At 33.1% G+C, this 9874-nt stretch overlaps 1 pseudogene; it reads right to left on the bottom strand.

Moving 5' to 3' along the window:
• Positions 1-4225: 4225 nt before the first annotated feature.
• Positions 4226-9430, bottom strand: LOC133286282 (laccase-7-like; annotated as a pseudogene).
• Positions 9431-9874: the final 444 nt, after the last annotated feature.

The raw sequence follows: 9874 nt of genomic DNA, 5'->3' as shown, positions 1-9874 counted from the left end.
TTAATTTAGATAATTAATTATGAGATTAATGAGATAATTCCATAATCGACCCTAATAATTATTAGAAGACTTAAATAATTATAGTAAGAGGAAAATAATATTGAAATCGCTTTTCTGACGAAAAGTGCAGATACCGGTTCTGCTTTACGGTATAAGTGCGTACCGGTGAAGTATCCCGAAAAATTATAATAAGTATGGGAATATTACTAGAATAATATTTAGGACTAGAATATCAAGTTTCAAGTCAAAATAATGAGAACTGGTGTCACAACTAATACTGACAGCGTGAAAACGCGTACCGAAAAAGTGTTATGAAAAATGAAAATTAAAATATGAAAAATCTTAGAAAAATGGCTAGTGTCAGAATATGAAATTTGAGGTTAAAATGTTTAGCGGAGATATTAGTGCTAATAATGTGGGATTAGTTTAATGAGCCTATAAATTCTAAAAGCACAAAACCCTAGGCAGATTTTTTAGAACACTACGTAGGTGCATTTTGGCTGCCACCCTTTCTCTCTTCACAACTCTATAGTTTTGCCTTCAAAAAACATAAAACACACCATTGACCACCTAGAGGCACTCTTGATGGAAAATAAATCAAACTTGAAGACCATTTTCGTGGGTGACGTTGGGCAGTAGCTGATGGTAGCATCAAAGCTCCAAAGATCCTTCTTTTTCTGTATTAGAAGCCTTGGATATACCTCTCAATCCTTTCTCTTGAACTTTTTTGAAAAGATTGAGTTTTGAACATGTTTAATGAGTAAAAATGATAACTTAGTGGACTACTAGGTAGAACATACGTTAAAAGGGTAACTTGAACCTCTAAGAACCTTAAAAGTGACAAGTTGTGGTTTTGGTTTGCAAAAATTGGCATTTATGGTAGAAATCTGGGTTCTGCTGATGTTCTACCCTGGTACATCTTCAACCCTACCCGGGTAGATGATCTTCAGCAACTTACCCGGGTACATACCCTGTTACTCGAGTACAGGAATCGGCAGTGAACATAGTTTGCTAAAAATTCAATATCTCAAGCTACGGAGCTCCAAATTGGGTGTCGTTTGGACCTATGTGTAGATAACACATATAGATACAATAATTTAAAATTTTGTAGCCATTGGATAAATGGTTTGATCTCAGTGTTAGTTTGAAGTCGCGTCTTCGTTGCTGGAAGTTCAGCTTGCAACTGTCACTTTGCGAAAATCATAACCGGAGTTATACAACTCCGATTGAGACATAAAATATGTCGTTGGAAATCCTGAGACGTCTAGTTTGACATATTAAAATTTAAGAATATTTGGTAAAGATTTGCAACTGCAATTTTAAAAATGTAAAGGCAGTTTGTGCTTGGGGGCTTTGGGAGAAGCCTGCAGTATGCTAAATGACAAAGAAAGTGTATTATAAATGTCACAAAATTGTAGAATCTGGTTATTAATGATATTTTGTACTTAAAACAGATTGCATTTGTCGAACTGTGTGACTGTTTATACTGAGCCTTTGGATAAAGATTTTGGCACTACAGGTAAGCTTTCGTGTCCTCGGATTGATCTGTTGCTTGTTCCGTCGACCTCCATGTGAGGGTGGTTTATATGAATGTATGTTTTTATGAAAGATGAAATATGCATTGGTATATGCCTGAGATATGCTAAATTAACTGTTGATGTAATGTATGAATGTGATGTTGTTTTCTTACACAATCAGACAACGACTCTGGTGTGTAAGGCATAAGGTTGCGACTCTTATGTTTAGATAAGTCGTAGACGTGCATAAACCCTATCATGTTCCCTGGCCAGTCGAACCCCATTTGCATACATCACATGATTAATGAGTTGTAGTATTTAGCTTGTTGAGCAAGAGATTATATTGTCATGATATAAATGCCTTAACATGAACATGCATTGAAATTACTGTTTTTGAACTTATATTATACTTGTAAGTGAGCTTGGGGCGGAAGAGTCCTTGAGGACCCCTTGTCTTACTGAGATTTCTTTTTAGAGATCTCACCCCACGTTTGGGGCACATTTTTAGGTTCAGGTAACTCAGGGGTTGATACCTCGAGCGGCAGGAGGCCAGAGCTGAGTTGAGTTGATTATGCATGCTGATTACTGACATGTCTGATTTAGGGCTGATGTTTTATCCAGTATATGATTATTTGCTTTGAGACTTTGTTGGGCCTTGTTGCCTTATTTGATGAGGATGAGGATTGTCCATGCCACATTGATGTTAATTATGCTTTGCTTGGTGATGTATAAATTATCAAGATTATGTCGGAACTACGTGTTGTAGTTCTGTGACTTAGATACTCACTTATTTATATTATGAGGTTATTCAGTGTAGATATCTGTTTAATTGCAATTACATACAGGCAATCTTTTGAAAATGAGTTAAGTAATCAACTTGGTAATTAATAATGACATCATAATTGAAAAGAAAAGTTATTTCTGCATTTTAATTAAGCGTTGCTTAATACGATGATATGATAACAAATCGGGTATACACGAGGTGTTACACAATACGATCGAGACATTATGTTAATGGGTCCATCCACTTATATAGACTTCACTTAGCCCATTACCAACTAATGTGGGACTCCACACACTTGAATATCTCAAAAATATCTCTCTCAAGTGTGAAACTCAATATTGGTATGCTCTTCATTAACCAAGTACCTCGGGCCCAAGTACTCAACTCGCCTCTGATACCACTATCAAGAGGGCCAAGAGGGAGCTCATGGCGGGGCACTACTATCTATGGGCTAAAGCTATACCAACTATAGTAAGTGGATCTGACATCATGTCTCAATCCAAAATCTTAAGCATTGTGTTAATGGATTCATCCACTTATGTAGATTTCACGTAGTTCATTACCAACCAATATTAGACTTCATCACACATGAATATCCCAACAAATGTTTCTTCTCCGAATTGAAAATAAATTTATCTCCTACTATGCACATGCAAGTGAATGTAGTCTAATATAGAAAAAATAAATAAATAAATAGATCCACCTACTTATATGTATATACAGGAAATAACACTATCCCCAGATTATATATGAGAAATATTAAATTCATATATAAATATTTAAAAGTAATTTATTTATCAATTTCAACTTTAAATTTTATTTTCTATTAAGTTATACAAATTAAATTCAAATAAGTAGAAAGTACTAACTATCTGAATTCAATCTAACAACTATTATAAGTCATGCAATGATATAAATGTCTAAAAGTAGAAGGTCAAATGCTTATGGTTCAGTTTTTTGAAAAATATAATATTTTGATTCTTTTGTAGTGAGATTGGCCTCAGCCCATTAACATAAAAAATTTTAAAAATTGCAAAAAAAAAAAAATGAGAGTAAAAATTAAATAACTATTCAAATTAGCAAAAGTTGGGCCATAACTTGTTTAAACCACGAGTTAGTCGGAGTCCCACTTTTAAAAAATGCAAGTTGTGGGTTAAATGGATCGGCATGTGGGCCTCGAGCCGCATACCCAGTTCTATGCATGGATGCTATAAAACCCACCATTAAATAAGGAAATAAAAAAAACAAATACGAAACATTTCCACAAACTAAATATGAGATTATTGTTTCTCGTAATTTTATTTTCTATATACATATAAAATATTTGGAATGCATGTGAAAAGAAAACAGAAAAAAAAAATATGAGTCTACATACTTTTATACGTGTAGAGATAAAATTATCTCTAAGAATATGAGAAATATTAATTCTACTACATATATATCCTTACCTTTTTTTTTATTCTTTCTCCCTTTCTTCTCACCAGAGATAATAAATATAAACGAGAATAGCATGAATTAAAATGTAAGCTGTAAAATGACTTACAAATTAAAACACTCTTTACCATCAGCATTTAACTTCACCTACTCTTAGTTTTCCACATACACTCTTTACGGTGTGTCTACGCGAACAATTATCTGTCTCATAAGATACTTAATCATTTTGGTGTAGTAATTAATCCGCTACTTCATTCTTACACAACTGAAACAATTGTTCTTATTTTGCAATGTCGGTTACAACATATCGCACTTCGAGATAGTTGAGGAATAATTTATTTTAGTCGGCACTGATACCCACTTTTATTTTCTACAAAACAATATTCAAATAACATTAGACACTATATATACTTATAAAACAATTAGAAGAAAAAGCGGTAGAATTGTTGGTGTTGATTTCTATTATGCAGTTCTGCACTCTGCAATCTGGTTAACATTTAGGTAGATCAGAGGGTGGTGGAGGGAGTGAAGTTGAAGGAGTTGGTCCATTCTCAACCTCAAAAGCCATATCTAGCCCCCATGGAACATGATCTTCCACATGGCAATGCACAAACCATACCCCTTCAATATATTGAAAATATTATATTAGTGTATGTTATCATCATCAATTCTAAGATTACTAATTCAAACTAACAATATTATAATCACAATAAGTTCCGTCTGACTAGTACTGCAGTAGTTACTTACACAATAGTAGGGGTGACAAAACATATTCACGGGTCGAATTCGTGTCGTTCCAATGTTTGATCTGCGGGTCCAATTATTCATTTTGTTGGTGGGTCAAACATTAAAACCCGGACTCGATTTGCTGTAGGTTGCAGTCACATGAGTTTAGCAGTAAAAATTGAATTTTTTTTTATAAAATTTGAAAATAAAATAAAAAAATTGAATAAAATATGTGTGACCTGCAATATGTCAAAATCACCAAAATTTTAATTACTTTTTTTCTTACACAAAATTTTGGTGAGTTGACACACGAATCAACTCGTGAAATAGACGCAACTAATTTGTGTCATTTACTCAAATCTGTACATAGTTCATTTTATCCCATGGGTTGACACCACTAGAATTTTAACATCTCGTGTTGTGGACTGACTCGCCAGTTATAACAAATTTTGTTACCTCTACACATCAATTTTACATTAATTAATTAATTAATTATTTTTATCAAGGTAAAATGTAATGTAACTGCGTCATTGAGTCAACAATCATAAAAAATTGTGAAAGACAAATTGTAGAGTAGCTACTTATTTTTTGATTCAACAATGGAATAAAGAAAATTTAATACCTGGATTGTTTGCTTGGAATCTGATGACAGCCCATCCTCCTACAGGCACAACAATTGTGTTGCGTATTTGAGGATTCACCAAATTAAACTTGGCTTTATCTCTAGTGGAATTGAAATTCCCAAACCCTTGAGCCAAAACATGGAAGCTAAAACCATGAATGTGTATGGGATGGTTCTGCACACCAATAATTGCTGTATTTTGGAACACAATCTCAACCGTTGACTTGAACTTGAGTTTCTTAGCCTTGGTTGATTTATGCGCAAACAAAAGGTTCGTATTGAAACTAATGTTCGGATTTGTGAAGTCAAACAAAATTGGAGGGTTGTTTGGAAAATTTGCAGTGTAAACACCACTCATATTTTTAGAGAATGCTTCCAACATAGAGAACCCTCTTCCCCTAGGGATCACAAAAGACTCATTGTTCATGCTGGAAGATAATCTCTGATTGAGTGGACCCTGACACGTGGCATTCACAGGATCACACCTTTGTAGGTTCAATCCAACGGTGATGAACATGTGCTCATCCACCTCAAGTGGGACAGGAACCCAATGTGGGCCCCCCACCAAGCTAGTTAAGTTGCTGTAGAATTTGAAAGCTGTTGGTGTGTCGTTTACGGGTGGTAGAGATGGCATCACGGGTTGTGATGACGATGATGATGCATGGTCGTAAACGACAATGCCTCGAGTTGTTGTGTTGTCGATGACAGGCACACCAATACTATAAGGAGAGGCAGCCATGTAGTATGAGCCTGTGGATTGATTTGCTGTGAATAGAACATCAGCGGTTTGGCCGGGGGCGATAACGATGATGTCGGTGACAAAGTGGTCAGTGTATTCAGCATCAACAGCAACAACTGTGAAACTGTGATTTGCTATCTTGAAGAAAAGATGGTTATTGAGTGCAGCGTTGATCATTCGTAGCAAGTAGGTCTTTCCTTGCTTCACCTTTATCTTGAACGTCTCTGAATTATGTTCAAAAGATAATACATACATAGACTTTAGATTCACGAGTTTCAAAGAGTTCAAATGTTGAATAAATGAAACTTATTATTGATTTCACATGTTTGAGTAGACAGCTCAATGGTTTTTATATCACCTAAATTTGTAACATGTGTTCTTATGCTAAAAGGCAAGAGCCTATGAGATTGAAACATGGATAATACATAAACACATAAAGCCTAAAGATCCCTAAAAGGACTAAGCATAAACGCAAGATTCATTTATCGTGTACTTAAGTAAAAACATTTATTAAAAAAATGGGGTGATAAAGATCGAATTTCAGATAACTTGATCGCAGAGGTTTTGATGATATGTTATAAATAATTCTCTCAAAAATTTAAATTATTAAATCTATACACAAATTATTTTATATTACATGCACAATAGGACCTCAATTTTTTAATTTTTTTTTTGCAGATATAGTAGCTCATTTTTGTAAAACACAAGTACTTACTCTTTGCCAAAATGGAAAAAATATAAGATATGAGTGAAAATAATCATAAATGTGAGAATAGTTTAAAAGTGTTACTATTTGCCGTACTTGATAAATGATGTACCGAGTACTCTGTACAACGGAAGAAAATATTTTCATGTAATAGATCTATTAAAACTTTTTAATATCAATTAGCAAATCTAAAATGCAATCAGACTTCCAAATTACAGTAATTGATTGGTAATTAATGTTGCACACTAGTATTCAAGGAGGTAACCTACGATCTTTAGAACAATTGAAGAGATCGCCAGGGAAGCCGTTGATTGTGAATGCATCAGATACCCTAATAGCACCTCCGGTGGCGAGTGCTTGGGTTTCAACATCCACAACATTCATTATACCAATCACCTGCAATTAAATAAAAAAAGTAAAATTATTTTTTCATGTCATGGAAAATATTACAATCTTGAGAAGTAATGGTAGAATTTGTAATTCTATTCAAAGGACTGTGTGAGCAATACTAAGAGATAGAGAAGACTTATTATATGCATAAGGGGAAAAATATGTCAAAAGGGAGTGGACAAACTTAACAAAAGATAATACCTAATATAATGGGAACTTGCTTGTAGGGTTTAGGAAACGGGAATCGTCCAAAACGAGGATGAATGATGAAAGCACCATGAACCGTGGATCGTAAAACAGATGCATGAGCGTGCCACCATAATGTTCCTTCTTGTTTTGTCACGTTGAATTTATAAGTATATTTATTTCCTTGACTAATTGTGCATTGAGTTACATATTCAGGACCATCTGCCCAACCACTAAAGAGCTGAAACACTCCATGCCTACATATATATGGTTAAAAATCTTATTAATGACGACTTATTAATGAATGAAAAAAAATAAAAATTAATGTCGTTTTGAACATAAAAAAAGAAGGGAAAGGTTATAGTTACACACTTTTTGTTTACAAATATATAAGTATGACCGGTAAACTTAAATCACGAGTGTATGAACGGTCATACTTAGTGTAATTTGATAAAAAAGTTTGTAAATGGATCATTTCCCTAAAAAGTTTGTAAACAGTTTGAGTTTAACAATGATTATTACGTCTAACAATTACTTGTATTTTATCAAATGAACGGTTATATTCATCTTCTCTTTGCGTCAAACCAAAAGAACAACAAATTGTTCCTTAAATCAATATAAACAGGAATTATATGTTCCGTGGACAAAAGCAAGACTCCAGCAGTACAGTATATAGAGTATATACATTCAAACGTCAAGAATCTGTGTAGAGAAAAGATTTTATGCTATTTTATCAAATTCTTGAAGGACATGCATGTAAACATATATGAAGGAGGATTTACCAATGAATGGTGATATTGTATGGTGCCTCATTGAATACATGGACAATCACAGCGTCACCTTCGCGGACATTTATCTGTGGTCCAGGGAAATGTCCGTTCACTGTTACAATAACTCGCTCATTGCACAAGCGTTTGATAGTCTTGTTTTGAACCTGCAATGTATGAAATTGTAAAAATATGAAGATACAAGAAATATTAATTCACACACACATATCAACTCTACTGTCACTGCAAAATTTGAGAGTTTTCTGGTGACATAAAAATAAGATGGGATCCACTATAATTTTTATAAAATAAAAATAAAAGTAAAGAAAAAATACTGGTGAATGTGTGGCAGGAGAAAATCACTTATGCAGTGATCGCCGAAGTGATTTCCCACAACTAAAAAATATATATAAATGTTTTTTTATGCTACATAAGAAAATATTGTCTCATGTAGATATATAATTGGGTGAGTCCCACAACTAAAAAATAATGTTGGCTCAAATTTTGATGGGACTTAACATGAGAGAATGCTTTCTCGTGTAGAAGGAGAAAATTATTGCTCAAATATATGTATATATATATATATATATATATATATATATATGGGTTTTATTAATCTCATGTTAAAGTAAATAACTTATCTCATGTCATAGAGACAAATTTGTGGACTCCACCACCTAAAAAATAAAAAATAAAAGAAAAGAAAAAGATGACACAGTTATCAAATGTTGTGTAGGAGAGAAAGTTATCACATGTAGCATAATGAGAAATATTACTTTCCTTTCATATAAGATAACTTGTCTCATGTTCTCTCATGGTGGGACCCATCAATTTCTCTCTACAACATAAGATAACTATCTTATGTGAAAGGAGACTAATACAACCCTATATATATATATATATATATATATATATATATATATATATATATAGTAAAAATTATATTTAATGTTGTAGGAGAATTCTAATCTCATATCATAAATACATCACGTATGGGACCCACCTATTTAAAAATAAAAAATAAAAAAATTAGTGACACACCTTTTATGGTGTGTGTAGGAAGGATTTGTTTTCTCACGTAACATGAGAAAAACACACCCCATAAATATATATATATATATATATATATATATATATATATATATATATATGAGATAAATATTTCTTTAGCCACTTGAGATAAACTTAACTCAAGTCACCCCTTATAACTATGTACTAAGAAAAGTACATAGTTATAATGTTAAAGTTATTTTTTTCTTTCTCTTCACATCAGCACACAAGTTCTGAAGTGTATGAAGAGAGAAAAAAATAACAATTTTAAAATTATAATTATGTACTAGCCTTAGTACATAATTATAAGTGTGTGGCTTGAGATAAACTTATCTCAAGTGATTGAAGAAATATTAAACAAACACAACAATATAAGGTATCAAATGAAAATCAAAGGAGGTAGGTAGTCAATTAATCACTTTGAAAGTTTGTTCAACTGTAGCGGCAGAAGCCAATGATGAAGCTAGAAGAGCAAAAGCCCATGCTAGGGAAAACACGAATAGCTTCATATTTAAGAGGGAACCCAGAGAAGTACGAAGACAGAAGCTTTTCTATGGAATCAAATGATGAGAATATAGCTATGAAAAGTGTACTTGGATGTTTTAATCGACTTGTGTTTTTGGAACACAACAAGGGCTTCAAATATATAGAGTCAGTGAGATTTGACCTTTTCCCATTTGCGTGTTCTATCATGAGCTATCCACACAAGCAACTCCAACGATATTTGAGATGGCAAAGAAGTAAGATTAACATTATTTTAGCGGGGAGAATTATATTTACAAATTTTTTGGTTACAAACTATATTATATACTCCCGGAAGTACAGTCCGTTACACTATGTATTTCCGGGATTACATAGTGTAATTTGTAAAAAAAAAATTATAAATGAATCATTCCTCTTATTTTAATAGTTAAGAAGAGCAGAAAAATGAAGTTATTGGTATTGATGCTGCA

The sequence above is a fragment of the Gastrolobium bilobum genome, unplaced genomic scaffold (assembly GCF_033153095.1).
Source record: "Gastrolobium bilobum isolate Gb01-03AN ecotype WA unplaced genomic scaffold, APGP_CSIRO_Gbil_v1 utg12063, whole genome shotgun sequence".
Taxonomy (NCBI): domain Eukaryota; kingdom Viridiplantae; phylum Streptophyta; class Magnoliopsida; order Fabales; family Fabaceae; genus Gastrolobium; species Gastrolobium bilobum.
Note: the sequence above shows the minus strand (reverse complement) of the source record. Positions and strands in the feature narration are given on the sequence as shown.